Source organism: Misgurnus anguillicaudatus, chromosome 14 (genome assembly GCF_027580225.2).
Source record: "Misgurnus anguillicaudatus chromosome 14, ASM2758022v2, whole genome shotgun sequence".
Taxonomy (NCBI): Eukaryota; Metazoa; Chordata; class Actinopteri; order Cypriniformes; family Cobitidae; genus Misgurnus; species Misgurnus anguillicaudatus.
Genome location: NC_073350.2, coordinates 4,501,538 through 4,520,581, shown reverse-complemented (window position 1 = coordinate 4,520,581; position 19,044 = coordinate 4,501,538). Strand labels below are relative to the sequence as shown.

General features: G+C 35.8%; 1 long non-coding RNA gene across 2 annotated transcripts; it reads left to right on the top strand.

Annotated features, from left to right (window-relative positions):
* The first annotated feature begins 14,538 nt into the window (after positions 1-14,538).
* LOC129419354 (uncharacterized) lies at positions 14,539-16,301 on the top strand. 2 transcript variants are annotated; one of them, XR_012373114.1, is made up of 5 exons: positions 14,539-15,011; positions 15,602-15,661; positions 15,761-15,851; positions 15,948-16,027; positions 16,205-16,301. It is a non-coding gene; the product is annotated as an uncharacterized lncRNA (long non-coding RNA). The 2 variants fall into 2 exon arrangements; XR_012373115.1 differs by lacking the exon at positions 15,948-16,027 and having other exon boundaries at positions 14,546-15,011; positions 16,205-16,247.
* The last annotated feature ends 2,743 nt before the right edge of the window (positions 16,302-19,044 follow it).

Sequence of the window (19,044 nt, the reverse complement as noted above, 5' to 3'; positions counted from 1 at the left end):
TCATGGTTTATGAAGACACAAGCCTTTCCGTATACTGTTAACACACAGGTGTTTTAGGATGTTAACTGCAGAATCACATTTAGTAGGAATTAGAAATTTCACTTCAGATCAAATTATAACACGTGTGACACAAATTTGACAAAATTATTAACAAACCTCTTTAGGAGATGTGACTTCACTTCCTGAAACGACAGGCTCATGGACAACCTGGAAGACAGAAAAAAAGAGAAATGAGCTATAATGTGACTCAGCGGTAGACTATGGGGTGGTTTCCCAGACAGGGATTAGCTTAATCCAGGACTAGGCCTTAGTTTAATTAGGAAATATAACTAGTTTTAACAAACATGCCTTACTAAAAACATTACCTGTGTGCATTTTGAGGAAAACAAAAGGCACTGATGTATTTTAAGTAATGTCAGTGCAAGTTGTTTTCAGTTTGGACAGCTCTTAAAAATGTTTTAGTCTAGGACTAGTCTAATCCCTGTCCGGGAAACCGGCCCTATAAGTTTACAACACTTGTGTGTGTTTCCTCATGGTTTATGAGGACACATTTGACTATTGTACATGACTCAGCAAGTAGACTATAACTTTACAAGACTTGTGTGTGTTTACTCATGGTTTATGAGGACACATGTGACTATTGTACGTGACTCAGCAGTAGACTATTGGGCGGTTTCGCGGACAGGGATTAGACTAGTCCTAGACTTAAACACTTTTAAGAGCTCTCCAAACTGAAAACAACTTGCACTTACATATCTTCAAATATATCAGGGCCCTTTGTTTTACCTCAAAATGCACACAGGTAATGTTTTTAGTAAGGCATGTTTGTTAAACTACTTATATTTCCTAATTAAACTAAGACCTAGTCCTGGATTAAGCTAATCCTGGTCCGGGAAACTGCCCCAATAAGTTTACAACACTTCTGTGTGTTTACTCATGGTTTATGAGGACACATGTGACTTTTGTACGTGACTTAGCGGTAGACTTTTCCTTTACAACACTTGTGTGTGTTTACTCATGGTTTATGAGGACACATTTGACTATTGTACATGAATCAGCTGTAGACTTTACCTTTACAACTCTTGTGTGTGTTTACTCATGGTTTATGAGGACACATGTGACTATTGTATGCGACTCAGCGGTAGACTTTACCTTTACAAGACTTGTGTGTGTTTACTCATGGTTTATGAGGACACATGTGACTATTGTACGTGACTCAGCGGTAGACTTTAACTTTACAACACTTGTGTGTGTTTACTCATGGTTTATGAGGACACATGTGACTTTTGTACGTGACTTAGCGGTTTATGAGGACACATGTGACTTTTGTACGTGACTTAGCGGTAGACTTTTCCTTTACAACACTTGTGTGTTTACTCATGGTTTATGAGGACACATGTGACTATTGTACGTGTGTGTTTACTCATGGTTTATGAGGTCACAAGCCTTTCCGTATACTGTTAACACACAGGTGTTTTAACATGTTAACTGCGGAATCACATTTAGTAGGAATTACAATTTCACTTCAGATCAAATTATAACACGTGTGACACAAATTTGACAAAATTATTAACAAACCTCTTTAGGAGATGTGACTTCACTTCCTGAAACGACAGGCTCATGGACGAGCTGGAAGACAGAAAAAAAACAGAAATGAGCTATAATTTGACTTAGCGGTAGACTACAACTTTACAACATTTGTGTGTGTTTACTCATGGTTTATGAGGACACATGTGACTATTGTACTTGACTCAGCGGTAGACTATAACTTTACAAGACTTGTGTGTGTGTTTACTCATGGTTTATGAGGACACATGTGACTATTGTACTTGACTCAGCGGTAGACTATAACTTTACAAGACTTGTGTGTTTGTTTACTCATGGTTTATGAGGACATATGTGACTATTGTACTTGACTCAGCGGTAGACTATAAGTTTACAACACTTGTGTGTGTGTACTCATGGTTTATGAGGACACATGTGACTATTGTACGTGTGTGTTTACTCATGGTTTATGAGGACACATGTGACTATTGAACGTGACTTAGCAGTAGACTATAACTTTACAACACTTGTGTTTGTTTACTCATGGTTTATGAGGACACATGTGACTATTGAACGTGACTCAGCAGTAGACTATAACTTTACAACACTTGTGTGTGTTTACTCATGGTTTATGAGGACACACGTGACTATTGTACGTGACTCAGCAGTAGACTATAACTTTACAAGACTTGTGTGTGTTTACTCATGATTTATGAGGACACATGTGACTATTGTACTTGACTCAGCAGTAGACTATAACTTTACAACACTTGTGTTTGTTTACTCATGGTTTATGAGGACACATGTGACTATTGTACTTGACTCAGCAGTAGACTATAACTTTACAACACTTGTGTGTGTTTACTCATGGTTTATGAGGACACATGTGACTATTGTACTTGACTCAGCGGTAGACTATAAGTTTACAAGACTTGTGTGTGTTTACTCATGGTTTATGAGGACACACGTGACTATTGTACGTGACTTAGCAGTAGACTATAACTTTACAACACTTGTGTGTGTTTACTCATGATTTATGAGGACACATGTGACTATTGTACTTGACTCAGCAGTAGACTATAACTTTACAAGACTTGTGTGTGTTTACTCATGATTTATGAGGACACATGTGACTATTGTACTTGACTCAGCGGTAGACTATAACTTTACAAGACTTGTGTGTGTTTACTCATGATTTATGAGGACACATGTGACTATTGTACTTGACTCAGCAGTAGACTATAACTTTACAACACTTGTGTGTGTTTACTCATGGTTTATGAGGACACATGTGACTATTGTACTTGACTCAGCGGTAGACTATAACTTTACAAGACTTGTGTGTGTGTTTACTCATGGTTTATGAGGACACATGTGACTATTGTACTTGACTCAGCGGTAGACTATAAGTTTACAACACTTGTGTGTGTGTACTCATGGTTTATGAGGACACATGTGACTATTGTACGTGTGTGTTTACTCATGGTTTATGAGGACACATGTGACTATTGCACGTGACTTAGCAGTAGACTATAACTTTACAACACTTGTGTGTGTTTACTCATGGTTTATGAGGACACATGTGACTATTGTACTTGACTCAGCGGTAGACTATAACTTTACAAGACTTGTGTGTGTGTTTACTCATGGTTTATGAGGACACATGTGACTATTGTACTTGACTCAGCGGTAGACTATAAGTTTACAACACTTGTGTGTGTGTACTCATGGTTTATGAGGACACATGTGACTATTGTACGTGTGAGTTTACTCATGGTTTATGAGGACACATGTGACTATTGAACGTGACTTAGCAGTAGACTATAACTTTACAACACTTGTGTGTGTTTACTCATGGTTTATGAGGACACATGTGACTATTGTACTTGACTCAGCGGTAGACTATAAGTTTACAACACTTGTGTGTGTGTACTCATGGTTTATGAGGACACATGTGACTATTGTACGTGTGTGTTTACTCATGGTTTATGAGGACACATGTGACTATTGCACGTGACTTAGCAGTAGACTATAACTTTACAACACTTGTGTGAGTTTACTCATGGTTTATGAGGACACATGTGACTATTGAACGTGACTTAGCAGTAGACTATAACTTTACAACACTTGTGTGTGTTTACTCATGGTTTATGAGGACACATGTGACTATTGAACGTGACTTAGCAGTAGACTATAACTTTACAACACTTGTGTTTGTTTACTCATGGTTTATGAGGACACATGTGACTATTGAACGTGACTCAGCAGTAGACTATAACTTTACAAGACTTGTGTGTGTTTACTCATGATTTATGAGGACACATGTGACTATTGTACTTGACTCAGCAGTAGACTATAACTTTACAACACTTGTGTGTATTTACTCATGGTTTATGAGGACACACGTGACTATTGTACGTGACTCAGCAGTAGACTATAACTTTACAAGACTTGTGTGTGTTTACTCATGATTTATGAGGACACATGTGACTATTGAACGTGACTCAGCAGTAGACTATATCTTTACAACACTTGTGTGTGTTTACTCATGGTTTATGAGGACACACGTGACTATTGTACTTGACTCAGCGGTAGACTATAACTTTACAAGACTTGTGTGTGTTTACTCATGGTTTATGAGGACACATGTGACTATTGAACGTGACTCAGCAGTAGACTATAACTTTACAACACTTGTGTGTGTTTACTCATGGTTTATGAGGACACATGTGACTATTGTACGTGACTCAGCAGTAGACTATAACTTTACAAGACTTGTGTGTGTTTACTCATGGTTTATGAGGACACATGTGACTATTGTACTTGACTCAGCGGTAGACTATAACTTTACAAGACTTGTGTGTGTTTACTCATGGTTTATGAGGACACATGTGACTATTGTACTTGACTCAGCGGTAGACTATAAGTTTACAACACTTGTGTGTGTGTACTCATGGTTTATGAGGACACATGTGACTATTGAACGTGACTTAGCAGTAGACTATAACTTTACAACACTTGTGTGTGTTTACTCATGGTTTATGACGACACATGTGACTATTGTACGTGTGTGTTTACTCATGGTTTATGAGGACACATGTGACTATTGAACGTGACTCAGCAGTAGACTATAACTTTACAACACTTGTGTGTGTTTACTCATGGTTTATGAGGACACATGTGACTATTGCACGTGACTCAGCAGTAGACTATAACTTTACAAGACTTGTGTGTGTTTACTCATGGTTTATGAGGACACATGTGACTATTGTACGTGACTCAGCGGTAGACTATAAATTTAAAACACTTGTGTGTGTTTACTCATGGTTTATGAGGACACATGTGACTATTGTACTTGACTCAGCGGTAGACTATAAGTTTACAACACTTGTGTGTGTGTAATCATGGTTTATGAGGACACATGTGACTATTGTACGTGTGTGTTTACTCAAGGTTTATGAGGACACATGTGACTATTGTACGTGTGTGTTTACTCATGGTTTAATGAGGTCACAAGCCTTTCCGTATACTGTTAACACACAGGTGTTTTAACATGTTAACTGCGGAATCACATTTAGTAGGAATTACAATTTCACTTCAGATCAAATTATAACACGTGTGACACAAATTTGACAAAATTATTAACAAACCTCTTTAGGAGATGTGACTTCACTTCCTGAAACGACAGGCTCATGGACGAGCTGGAAGACAGAAAAAAAACAGAAATGAGCTATAATTTGACTTAGCGGTAGACTACAACTTTACAACATTTGTGTGTGTTTACTCATGGTTTATGAGGACACATGTGACTATTGAACGTGACTCAGCGGTAGACTTTAACTTTACAAGACTTGTGTGTGTTTACTCATGGTTTATGAGGACACATGTGACTATTGTACGTGACTCAGCGGTAGACTTTAACTTTACAAGACTTGTGTGTGTTTACTCATGGTTTATGAGGACACATGTGACTTTTGTACGTGACTTAGCGGTTTATGAGGACACATGTGACTTTTGTACGTGACTTAGCGGTAGACTTTTCCTTTACAACACTTGTGTGTTTACTCATGGTTTATGAGGACACATGTGACTATTGTACGTGTGTGTTTACTCATGGTTTATGAGGTCACAAGCCTTTCCGTATACTGTTAACACACAGGTGTTTTAACATGTTAACTGCGGAATCACATTTAGTAGGAATTACAATTTCACTTCAGATCAAATTATAACACGTGTGACACAAATTTGACAAAATTATTAACAAACCTCTTTAGGAGATGTGACTTCACTTCCTGAAACGACAGGCTCATGGACGAGCTGGAAGACAGAAAAAAAACAGAAATGAGCTATAATTTGACTTAGCGGTAGACTACAACTTTACAACATTTGTGTGTGTTTACTCATGGTTTATGAGGACACATGTGACTATTGTACGTGACTCAGCAGTAGACTATAACTTTACAACATTTGTGTGTGTTTACTCATGGTTTATGAGGACACATGTGACTATTGAACGTGACTCAGCAGTAGACTACAACTTTACAACACTTGTGTGTGTTTTCTCATGGTTTATGAGGACACATGTGACTATTGTATGCGACTCAGCGGTAGACTGTAACTTTACAACACTTGTGTGTGTTTACTCATGGTTTATGAGGACACATGTGACTATTGTACTTGACTCAGCAGTAGACTATAACTTTACAACACTTGTGTGAGTTTACTCATGGTTTATGAGGACACATGTGACTATTGGATGTGACTCAGCAGTAGACTATAACTTTACAAGACTTGTGTGTGTTTACTCATGGTTTATGAGGACACATGTGACTATTGTACGTGACTCAGCAGTAGACTATAACTTTACAACACTTGTGTGTGTTTACTCATGATTTATGAGGACACATGTGACTATTGTACGTGACTCAGCAGTAGACTATAACTTTACAACACTTGTGTTTGTTTACTCATGGTTTATGAGGACACATGTGACTATTGTACGTGACTCAGCGGTAGACTTTAACTTTAAAAGACTTGTGTGTGTTTACTCATGGTTTATGAGGACACATGTGACTATTGTACTTGACTCAGCAGTACTCAACGAAGTAAGAGAGATTTATGGGTAGGGCTGGGTATTGGCAAGGGCCTCCCGATACAATACGTATCATGATACATGGGCAGTGTTGTAATGTAACAAAGTAAAAATACTTTGTTACTGTACTTAAGTAGAAATTTCACGTATCTGTACTTTACTTCGCTATTTAAATTTATGTCTACTTTCACTTTTACCCCACTACATTTTCTAGATAAAATGTATACTTTTACTCCGATATATTTTCACTAAGCATATTCGTTACTCGTTACTACAAAATAAAATCAGAACAAATGTGTGCGACCTCAATAAAGGAGGTTTTAGCGAATCAGTGCTTCTAGATTGATTTACGCATGCTCCGCACACTCTATTTCACGCACACTCTTTTTTAGCGTAGTGTTGCCAAAGGATGAGGAAGCACAACTGTAAGTGCAACGAAAGCACCTACTGGAGGACCTCCCGTTATCGTAAACGATAGGGATGCTCCGATCAGGATTTTTGCAGGCCGATACCGATCACCGATTTGTTGTCTTCGTGATCGGCCGATACCAATGCCGATACCGATTTTTCAAGCTGATATGCAAGCTCTTTGATGATTGTAACTTTTAAAAAAATTTCTAGATAAAGTAAAACCACAGATGTTGTCTTTGTTATATTACTTGCAGTAATTAGGTATATTATTGTTTTATTATACCACGGGTCTGTTGAATGCTGCATTCTGATTGGCTGAGAAGTGTTCTATGGGTGTTGATTATTTTTCTGTAAACCGCACACCTAACTTTTCAAATGTCTTAAAAATAGGCACCAGAGCAATGTTTGTGGTAACCGTGGTATAAGCGGAATAATTGACTCCGGTCCTTTGAATTATTTGAAAATAATGCACACCTGCGGAATGTGCTCCGCTTCGCGTCGTGCCGCATTACCACCTTGGTGTGCATTATTTTCTTATAATTCAATGGCCCGTCGTCAATTAGTCCTTACATAGAGAATCAAATAAATTAGCACAACAAATATTTCTTCTGCAAAGATAAATTTAATATGCCTTTAAAAAGGCTTATGTCTGTAAAAACTAATGAAAATAAAACAGTTAACAGTCTTTACTGTATGAATTAAATATACACGCATTCGTATGAAGTACAACAGTTCTTTAGTGAAGAGCAGAGAGTGATTTTATTGAGAGATGAATTAGGTTACTGTAGCTTTAAGACTTGACAGAGATCGCTCTGTTCACGTGCACTGATGACAGGCTGCTGTGTGTGCGCGCGGCGGGTGTATGCAGACGAGAGCAGCTGTGAGGAAAATTAAAGTTTAAACGCTCAAAACTTTAAAACACATGCAAATAATAAACTTTTGACATGAGGATGCAATTGTCTGCGATAGATATGTGTTGTATACGCTGTTTGATGGGGATGTGAAGACGGGTCGCGATGTTAGGACCGGACCGCGTCCTCATAGAAAATACACATATCTCTGTAAAGGTAAAGAGAGAAATGCAAATCTACACGTCGCTCATCAGCCACGGGTTATAAAAATGCTCTCAGTGCGTAAAAATTGTCTCTACGTGCAGCCGCATTGAGGAGCCATATCATGACAGACAAAAGTAAACAGAAAGATCGGTTCACGAGATCGGCAAATTTAACGAGGACCAATCGAGTCATTTAATGCCATTATCGGCCGATACCGATCTGCGGCCGATCGATCGGAGCATCCCTAGTAAACGACCACCCCGACGATGAACAGGGTGAGAAAGCTAACGTTATACATCCGTGGCCGTATTTGTAAGAAATGTTTTTGCACATTGGAATTAAAGATTCCCGATTACCGAATAAAGTGCCTCTTATGCCTAGCGAAAATCACTTACATTTTGTCATTTAAAAACTCCCCGTCCAACCTGAAGAATCACATCAAGGTACGTTAAAATAATAGTTATTAAGTAAAGCCACAATGTCAATGTGATTAAACATTAGTTATCATAAGCCGTATTAGATAATTATCTGTCTAATGTGATGGCCAGGCGCATGTTTAATAAACGTTAACATTACACCGCTGATTTCCCATGGATTTATTTAATTCACAGAGAACTCTCAACTGAAACACGCTTAACGTTAACTGTTTATGGTAACATTATAGCATAACTGCCAGCCAAATATTCCCTCCGGTAGGCTAATGTTAGATTGAGAAATATTTGTTAAAAACATGTTAATCAGTGGCAGGTTAGAAAGAAAGTGTTAAGGACTATATTCACGTCTTTAAAAGCATCATACGTTTTGTCAAACTTGAGATTTCCTTTTATGTTAATTAACTTAAAACTCAGTGGTTATAGGATAATGTTGTGCTAATGTTATACATTGTGAATGTATGCTTGCATTGTATCAAAGTCACAGTGCTTTCATTGCCACACAACGAGTTGGCATTTTTTTCTTAGTAGAGCAGCTAACTTAAAGGGATACTCCACTTTTTTCAAAAATATGCTCATGTTTTGAAAGAAATAAGTTATAATGTATTTTTCATTTTTACCTTAAGTTCATACAAAAGTGAAATTTCTGCTTTTTTATTTGATGTCAGCTCTAAAAATATGCTGTTTGCTCTTTGAACTTAAGAGAATTGTGCCTAAAAAGTGCTGAAAAAAAGACAGATTTTTATTTGATGATTGAGATTAAGAAGATAATGGGAACCCTGAATATGCTTTACCATAAGAAAGCCACAATAAAGTTCACAATCAAAGTTCTAACTGCTTGGTTTAAAAAAAAAAACTTTTTACTTTTACTTCAAATACTTAAGTACATTAAATATCAGAAAATTACTTTTGATACTTAAGTACAGTTTATATCAGATACTTTAAGACTTTTACTTAAGTAATATTTTAAAAGTCAACTTTCACTTCTACCAAAGTCTTTTTCTAGTACAATACTTGTACTTTTACTCAAGTACTGCTTTCTAGTACTTTATACAACACTGTACATGGGTCATGATACGATACGTATCACGATACAATACAATACGTTGCATGTTGCGATACATTGCAATACTTTTTCAAGCTGAACAGCTCTTTGAAAGCTGCAGGTATTTTTAAATTTTCTGCCATTTTCTCACTCCCTAACTTCTGAGACATTGGCTGAATGGCCGTATATGGCATACGATACGTATCACGATACAATACAATACGTTGCATGTTGCGATACATTGCAATACTTTTTCAAGCTGAACAGCTCTTTGAAAGCTGCAGGTATTTTTAAATTTTCTGCCATTTTCTCACTCCCTCTAACTTCTGAGACATCACGATAGTTAGCTGTATCGATATTTTTGCACAGCCCTATTTATGGCCAACACACACACAAAGAAAAACTTACCTTTGATGGGATTAATATATTTTCTGGTTATGTTGTCTTTGTCCTTGCCCTTTTGTTCATGGATTTCTGCATCTTTCAGAGGATTTGGTCCTCTTCTCCGCTGACTCCGAATCACTACAAAATATCATGTCAAGTAAATCTTTACAGATAAACAGTATAATATTAATAAGTGCTTAAGTTGAGAGAATTTGGTAATGCTTTGTTTCAAAATGGCTGCTTTTTCATATTCATAGTTACTAATATAAAAGATTTCATCATTAGCTATACGTTATTCTAACTGAAATTGACACTGCATATATTTATTTAGTTGAATCAATCAGTGTTTGTGAATTCACAATAGCATTATGCATTATTATAATTTTTAATTAGGGCTGCAATAAACTATTATTTTGATAATCGAATAATCTATCGATTATTAGACCATCAACTGATCATCGATTATTTTGATGACTAATCAGTGCGTTTTGAACTATTATTCAGCTTTTTTAATCAGTTAAAGTTACGTTTTACATATTCTTACTAATAATAAATGAAAAAGAAAATCACTTCAGCATATGAAATAGTTGTTTTAATGAATTTTGGGCAGGTCATTCTCTCAAGTTTTCAGATTTCTGTCTAGATCAAATTATACACAAATGCTTTCTAAGCATTGTTTAAATATATTTAAAAATTAAAATAAACAAAAACTGAGCAGCATTACAGACAAAATATTTTTTAACCCAAACATCTCTTGTCAGCAGTATTAAGAACCTATTTTCTAAAACAGACTATAGTATCTAAAAGAGTTACTACAATAACACTATTTATTATCACTATCCAAACTCCTAGGCTCGATAAAGGCTTTAATCTTTGGAAAATAAATCATCACATTACTGTAATTATATTGGTAACATTTTATAATAAGGATCCATGAATCATGAACTGATGTAAATGAATTCTCACTGAAATATGAAGTAATGCTGAGCATGTACTAGTTATAAACTAATAATGAGTCATCATTAACTATAACATAACTCAACACATAAATTCATTGTTTATTAATTCATTAACTAACAACTAAAAAACATGTTATGTTGTACTTAATGACGAATCCTTATTAATTTATAATTAATACATGCATTACTCAGCATTAGTTCAGGCTGAAGTAAAAATAAGTTCATTATGATTCATGGACCCTTATTATAAAGTGTAACCATTATATTATTAATGTTATTATTATTATAGGTAGTACTGCATTCTCATTTATCTAATAAAGAGATTTAGGGTATTACCTCCCACCTAACACTGCATGAAAAGAGGTGTATCCGTACTAGGAAACTCCAGTAAACACCACTGATTTTCGGAAGTATCTACTAGTTCCACTGAGGGTAAACTACTAATTCCACCAAGTTAGGAAACTCCCGTAATGATGTAACACGGTCTCACACCCATGGCGTCAATATTTGACGACACTTGACCATGCGTCAATATGTTGACGCGGAGGGTATACCTTTCGCGTCATTTTTTGACGAACTGGGGACTTCAATACTATTAGGTACGCGAAATTAAACAGTTGTCGCCTGGCATTGGGGTTAGGGAAAGGTTTGGGTAGTGATGTCATTATGTAAATCTGACCCTAAACCGACGCGAAAATGGTAGAAAATGGTAAGAAAATAGGAAAGAGAATGCAACGGACTTAGTGGTGTTGAGGTCCCCAGTTCGTCAAAAAATGACGCGAAAGGTATACCCTCCGCGTCAACATATTGACGCATGGTCAAGTGTCGTCAAATATTGACGCCATGGGGTGAGACTGGGTTGAATGATACCAATTCGGATGTATCTTGCTGAGGGGATATCCCCGTGGAATAAGCAGCCATTTGTTGCCATGGCAAGTAATCCCATTGAAGATTTTGGCAGGGGCCACTTTCACACCTACAGAGGTACTGGAATTTCACACCTTTGCACAATACTAGTGTCCCCATTGGTGTTTAATCTCAACACTGATTGGTTGCTTTTAAAACCCCCTCCCAAAACTCTGACAACTATTGGGACACAACTTTGAAACTTTCCAGTTGAGATGATTTGATTGGTTACACTTTGTTTTAAGCCCAACCCAAGCCCTCATAGCTTAGTGACTTGATTGGTTATTTGCCTGCTATGCAGATAGACTACCACCCCCCCCCCCCCACACTATATATTACTATACATCCCCAAAACCCTTAAAAAAATAAAAACTTGAATTGAGTTTGAAACGTTTATTTAAAAAAAACCTGAACAATCCACAATCACAAAATAATATAATACACAAATATTAAAAGTTGCATACATAAACAACACTATTTAAACTCATAAATATACAGACAGAGAAAGCAATATTAGAGTAAAATAAAACAAAATAAAAGCAACAATGAAAACTACATTCAAAGCAGTACAATGTAATGTAGCAGTGGCGGCTCGTGACTGCTCATCCGAGGGTTGCAATTTCAAAATATGTGTTCTGCGTGTATGTGCATCACGTGTTTTGACTAAACACATACACGCAGAACACATATTTTGAAATTGGGAACCACACAAATGACGGGCTATATACATGTTGTGACAAACTTCGCATCGAGTGCTCACAAAAAAAAAGAAGTCACCAGCACTGCATGAAAAGAGCAGTATACGGACAAATACGGGATGGGAAATCCCTGCTAAACTTTAGGTTTGCCAGATTTTTGAGGCAGAGTGCTTGGAAAGGTAATACACCAAAGTAAACTTGTGAAACATCCAGAAACTTTACGTTTGTGGATGTATATAGGAACTGGTGGAAGTTTCCAGGAATCCTGTGAGGAGAGGTGGGTGTGAGGTGTGAAGGGCTTTTTATATGTTAATGACCCACAGGTAGGGGTGTCTTCTTTGTTTTCAGAGCTGAGTGGGGTGGGGATTAACCATGTCTCTTTAAGACAGCACATACAGTATTGTGGTACATAAAAACTGTTTTCTAAATACGTTTATTATTAATAGAATTTAATTAGTCTATTTAAGAAACTTAGCATCATTCAAAATAACTAAAATTCAATGGACACAATTACAATTTGAATGTGTGAAAATTATGTCTCTGACTCAAGAGAAATGCAACAAATGTTATTTCAGAATATATATTTCCAACACTTTGAACACATGTCTCCAACTGCCCTAGGTCAGAATATTGTGCACGTTTCTCTCAATGCTGCATACATCGTTTAAAAGAAGCCGTTCAAATGACATCATGTAACACATTTTTGCTAGCTACGATGTTGATAAATTAGTCAGTGAAATGTAAAGCTGCTTGATTTTGCTGATGTCTCATGATTTGAAGTTCACTGTTTCTATTGTTATTATATTCTACCCTGACATTTCATTAAATCTTTTAAAATAGAAACAAAAATATCAATAGACAGGTCCATAATCTAAAAAACAGTCTTTCACATGTGAATGCAAAACATGTTCGGTGATACTGACTGACAAACTTGGGTAAACATATCTGCAGATACCTGTCAGCTACTGTACTTCTAATCCAGAGGTGCCCAAAGTTGGCCCACAATAGATCTTTAATTTGGCCCATCATGCCACGTGAGATAAGGAAAAAGAATAAAAGTCATTGACGCAGATGTTCATATTTTTAATTAAACATTTTCTAAAATGTATTATTTTTTGTTGTATTTTTACATTACAAAAATGTAAATTAATATTAAATGCAAGGGATTAAAGTGATTTTTTTTATGTTTCATGCATACTTGAAGGTGTATAAAATGCATCACAAAACTTAATGAACTCGGGTACTAAAAATGAAGAGGTTTTGGCAGTGGCACACAGAGAAAAGGAACTTTAAAATTGATTGGCAAAATGATTTCTTTTTTTTTTACAAAAAGCATTGGAAAATAAAACTGCATTAGTTATGCATAAACAGAGTAATGTTTGCTTATTTATTTTTAAAATATTAGAAAATTATAAATTAGGGGTTATCAGAGCAACTTTAATTTTAATATAACACAACACCATTTACTTTTGGCCCACGGCCCTCAGTCAGGTTTGGCCCTTGTAAGGAAAATGTTCGGGCACCAATCATGTGTAGTCTATCTGAGGAGGTAACTGTTAGCATATGATAATGCATGCTTGTACAAAGTCAGACCACATATTATCATGTTTGTCTTCAATCAATCAATCAATTTAAATAAAAGAGATGGGGACTTTATAATATAATAAGGGTCCATATATCACAGTGATAATAGACATACATGTATTTTTACTTTAACATGAACTAAAGCTGAGTTAAGGCATATACTATCATAAACTAATGAAGAGTCATCATTAACATAACATGTTTTTCATTGTTAGTTAATGCATTCATTTACAATAAATTAATTTGAGTTCATGTTGTAATTAAGTAAGTTTAGTAAGTTACATGTCTTAACTCAGCATTAGTTTATATTTACTTATATTTAAGTAAGAATTCATTTAGGTATACGTTCAATGTTTCCAATGATGAGCAGTTAATCCACTAAACCCAGGGATAATTCCTGAGGCATGTTTAAAGAGTTTGTATTTCATCAAGTAAGTGCTGATTCACAAAGATTTTATATTTAAGAAAATCTGAGCATCATTCAAAATAACTGTTAACATGTTTGTCAACTAAACATGTTTTGTCAATGTTTTTAACTTTATAGAAATATTTTTTATTAATGACCAAGTATAAAGAACAATGCATAGTTTGAAAACGCGGATTATATAAAAGTATATAATAAAGTGCGAGCAGAGGATCAATCAAACATGGGCTGGAATGATTGTAGTGCATCCAATGCACCTTGGAAATCGTAGTTTACATCTACAGCAGCATATGCTACAGCAGTGACAACGCCAAAGAAAAGGACTACATTTCCCAGAATGCACCTGCACCCACTCATCTGCCCCCACCCTTCAGGTGCGACTGCTTGACCTATGGGCTTGACGGGAAAATTCAAACTCGCGAACCGTTACAGCCTGGACTACTCGCTGTCTTTGTTTGTTTGCTCATCAACAGTAAGGTAAGTTTGATTTAATTAATTTGTCTGCATCGCGCTGATCGGATGCCTATTTGTTCATATTATGTTATTTACTATGATTCGTTTTTGTCTTTATACTAGAACTTTTGAATTTAAAGCACAAACAGTAAAACATTAAGGGTATACATGGTACACAGCGGTAGACATGAGGTTAAAAATACGCGAAGTAACATTCAAACCGGGCTGTTAAAAGAATCAATTTGATGTTTAAGTTTTTTAAAAACAAAACTTTAAAGAAGCCAAGATGAGACGTTCTTTGTTTAAAACAAACAAAACAGTAACTTGTGTGTTGGAAATGTTAGCAGCTAGCAAGTGTGTCTCTGCTATTTTAAATGATACACAGACGATCTTTTGTTGTTTAAAAGCTCATTGCTTTAGTTCGGGTAGATGCTGCTTATTTTTCAAGACGGTTTTAATAGCTTTATATTGATTTGTAACAAAGCCAGCTTCACTTTGAGAGAACCTAGATGCTAATTGTAAAGAAGCTTGGATTCATAATATATTTTTAACATAATATGTTTGCTGTTCTTCATCTTTTTAAATATGAAGTCTATCCATGTTTGTGTTTACAGAGGTCATGTACACTGTGGTCAACTTTGTGGACGCTGAAGAGGTTTCTGGGTAAAGATGATGTAAGTTTATTCATTCAATTTTAAAAATCAAACAGGTTAAATAGTAAACAGATGTGTTATGATGTATGTGATTTTAATTTTTAATTCTGTGTTTGACAGAGAAATATAATGAAGTAACAGTGGAAGCTAAAACATCAGACTGATCCAGACACTGAAGAAATTGATGTCACTGCAATCTGGCCAAAATGATGTAAGTTTAATAATGAAATTATTAAATCAAAGAGGTAAAATAGTAAATAGATGTGTTATGATGTATGTGATTCTATTTTTATTCTGTGTTTGATAGACAACTATGTTGAAGTAGTCTACTGTAATGCAGCTGCAGAACGTCACAGAGACTCTGAGGACATCAACACACAAAATCAAGTAAGAAGTTATGAAGACATTATGAAGTTCTTTGATAATATATTGTTGTATCTTTGTACAGTTAAAGTGAACTTTCTAAAATGTACAACTTTGTCATTTGATTTGTCTTGTGTGTGTGTATCTGTATATGTGTATTAGTATTATGCCAAATACTTATGTACTTTTATATTTCCAAAGGGCTCCAAAGAGATGTCTGTCCAGATGAGGGTGCATCAACGTTACCTTTGCTGACAAGTATATGCTTTTAGCAGTTAACTTAACTCAAACCATTTAAAGGCAGGGTAGGCAGGAATTATCCAAAAAACTTCTCTACAAGTTCGTCCAAACCGTCCCTATATACAAATGCATAATCAAAATGTAAGCACTCTAAAAAAGAGAGTACAAAACTCGAGTGTCTGTAGACCTCTCACGACTGTGTTAAACACAGTTAATTATTTCCATCCGGGACGAAACATATGATTAGCTTGCTCAAATATCACTCTCTCTCGCGACCATGGCTCCACCCGTTGCTATGGGATCTGCCCAGACATGCGCACACCCGATTGATTTGAACGTGCACGAGGCAATAGGAAGAGCAACAGTACAGCAGAGAAATAGCATTCACAACTCACAGAAACTGCATTCACATCTTACAGTACCTGCATATCCAGTCAGCGAAGGCAAAAAAGGAATAAATGAAGCAATCAAACGAGAGGAAATATCGCGTGGCTTTTCCTCGAGTCGATGATGCGGTAGCGGTATTGTCTCCGGAGTGTAGTCCTCGTCAGAGTCAACAATGCTTTCATCACAGAAACTCTTCCATGCAAAACACTGGCTTAATAGTGAGTACTAAAAGCCATCCGTTTATAAAAGCCATCTGTTTATATTCCTAGTGATAAAGTTAGGTGTATTATTACATGTGATTGTGACTTGATGTTATTACATGCACCGCGCTCCTTCCTCTCCGCTTGTCTGAGGTAATTCGCGCGTTCATGTGTTTTGGGGGCGTGGCTTAAGAAGAAACCCAGAAGGGAGGGGGTGGAGTGAATGGAAAAGTTAGCTGTGTTTAAAACAGTGCTGAGAGGTATACAGACACTCGATTTTTATACTCTCTTTTTCAGAGTACTTACATTTTACTTATGTATTGATATATAAAGTCAGTTTAAACAAATTTGTAAAAAAGTTTTTTTAGATAATTCCTGCCTATTCTGCCTTTAAGGAAATCGGTTGCCTTAAACCATTAAGTTTTAAAAAACATACATTTGAGTACTGTGAACTTAAGTCTTGTGCAATTATGCACTTATATTTAGGTAGTGTGAACTTAGACAAATTGAGTCACATGCAGTTAAGCACTTATATTTAAGTTCACAGTACTCAAATGTATGTGTTTTAAAACTTGAATGGTTTAATGCAACCGGTTTTCTTAAATGTGAGAAATTACAGTGTTACAGTGAGAAATGTTTGAATAATTCCAAGACAGAGGACTGTGATTAATTCTACACTGCAAAAAATCACTTTCTAACACTTTTTATCTTGTTTTCAGTAGAACAACTAAAAATTCTTAAATCAAGATGTATTTTCTTGATGAGCAAAATTACCTTAGAAAATATGTCTAGTTTTTGGACAAAAATATACAATTTAAGATAATTTGTGCCTAAACAAGAAAAAATATCTAACAATGGGGTGAGAAATTTGTGTTTTAACTAAGTTTTTAAGATAAAAGAAAACTTTAAGATTTTTTTCTCACACTATTGGAAGATATTTTTGCTTGTTTTAAGCACACATTCACTTAATGTAAGTGTATTTTATTTATTTATTTTGTCTAAAACTAGACTTATTTTCTTGGGTCATTTTGTTCCTCAAGAACAAGCATTTTAATTTAAATAATATTTGTACTGAAAACAAGACAAAAATACTATGTAGGAAAGTCATTTTTTGCAGTGTAGGACTGATTTCTTAAGAGCAAGATCAATATAGTTGTTGTTCATTTTATTTAGATATTTACTACATTACAGTGGCAGCTGGTGACTTCTTTTTTTTTTGTGAGCACTCGATGCGAAGTTTGTCACAACATGTATATAGCCCGTCATTTATGTGGTTCTCAATTTCAAAATATGTGTTCTGCGTGAATGTGTATCACGTGTTTTGACTAAACATGTGATGCACGTGGTTTACATGAAGCAACAAACACATATTTTAAAAACACAAGCAACACACATGACACTCCGAACACTTATTTTGAATTTGCAACCCTCGGATGAGCAGTCACGAGCCGCCACTGCTACATTACATTGTACTGCTTTGAATGTAGTTTTCATTGTTGCTTTTATTTTGTTTATTTTACTCTAATATTGCTTTCTCTGTCTGTATATTTATGAGTTTAAATGGTATTGTTTATGTATGCAACTTTTAATATTTGCGTATTATATTATTTTGTGATTGTGACAATTGTGGATTGTTCAGGTTTTTTTAAATAAACGTTTCAAACTCAATTCAAGTTTTTATTTTTTTAATGGTTTTGGGGATGTATAGTAGTATATAGTGGGGGGGGGGGGTTGTAGTCTATCTGCATAGCAGGCAAATAACCAATCAAGTCACTAAGCTATGAGGGCTTGGGTTGGGCTTAAAACAAAGTGTAACCAATCAAATCATCTCAACTGGAAAGTTTCAAAGTTGTGTCCCAATAGTTGTCAGAGTTTTGGGAGGGGTTTTAAAAGCAACCAATCAGTGTTGAGATTAAACACCAATGGGGACACTAGAATTGTGCAAAGGTGTGAAATTCCAGTACCTCTGTAGGTGTGAAAGTGGCCCCTGCCAAAATCTTCAATGGGATTACTTGCCATGGCAACAAATGGCTGCATATTCCACGGGGATATCCCCTCAGCAAGATACATCCGAATTGGTATCATTACGGGAGTTTCCTAACTTGGTGGAATTAGTAGTTTACCCTCAGTGGAACTAGTAGATACTTCCGAAAATCAGTGGTGTTTACAGGAGTTTCCTAGTACGGATACACCTCTTTTCATGCAGTGCAGCTG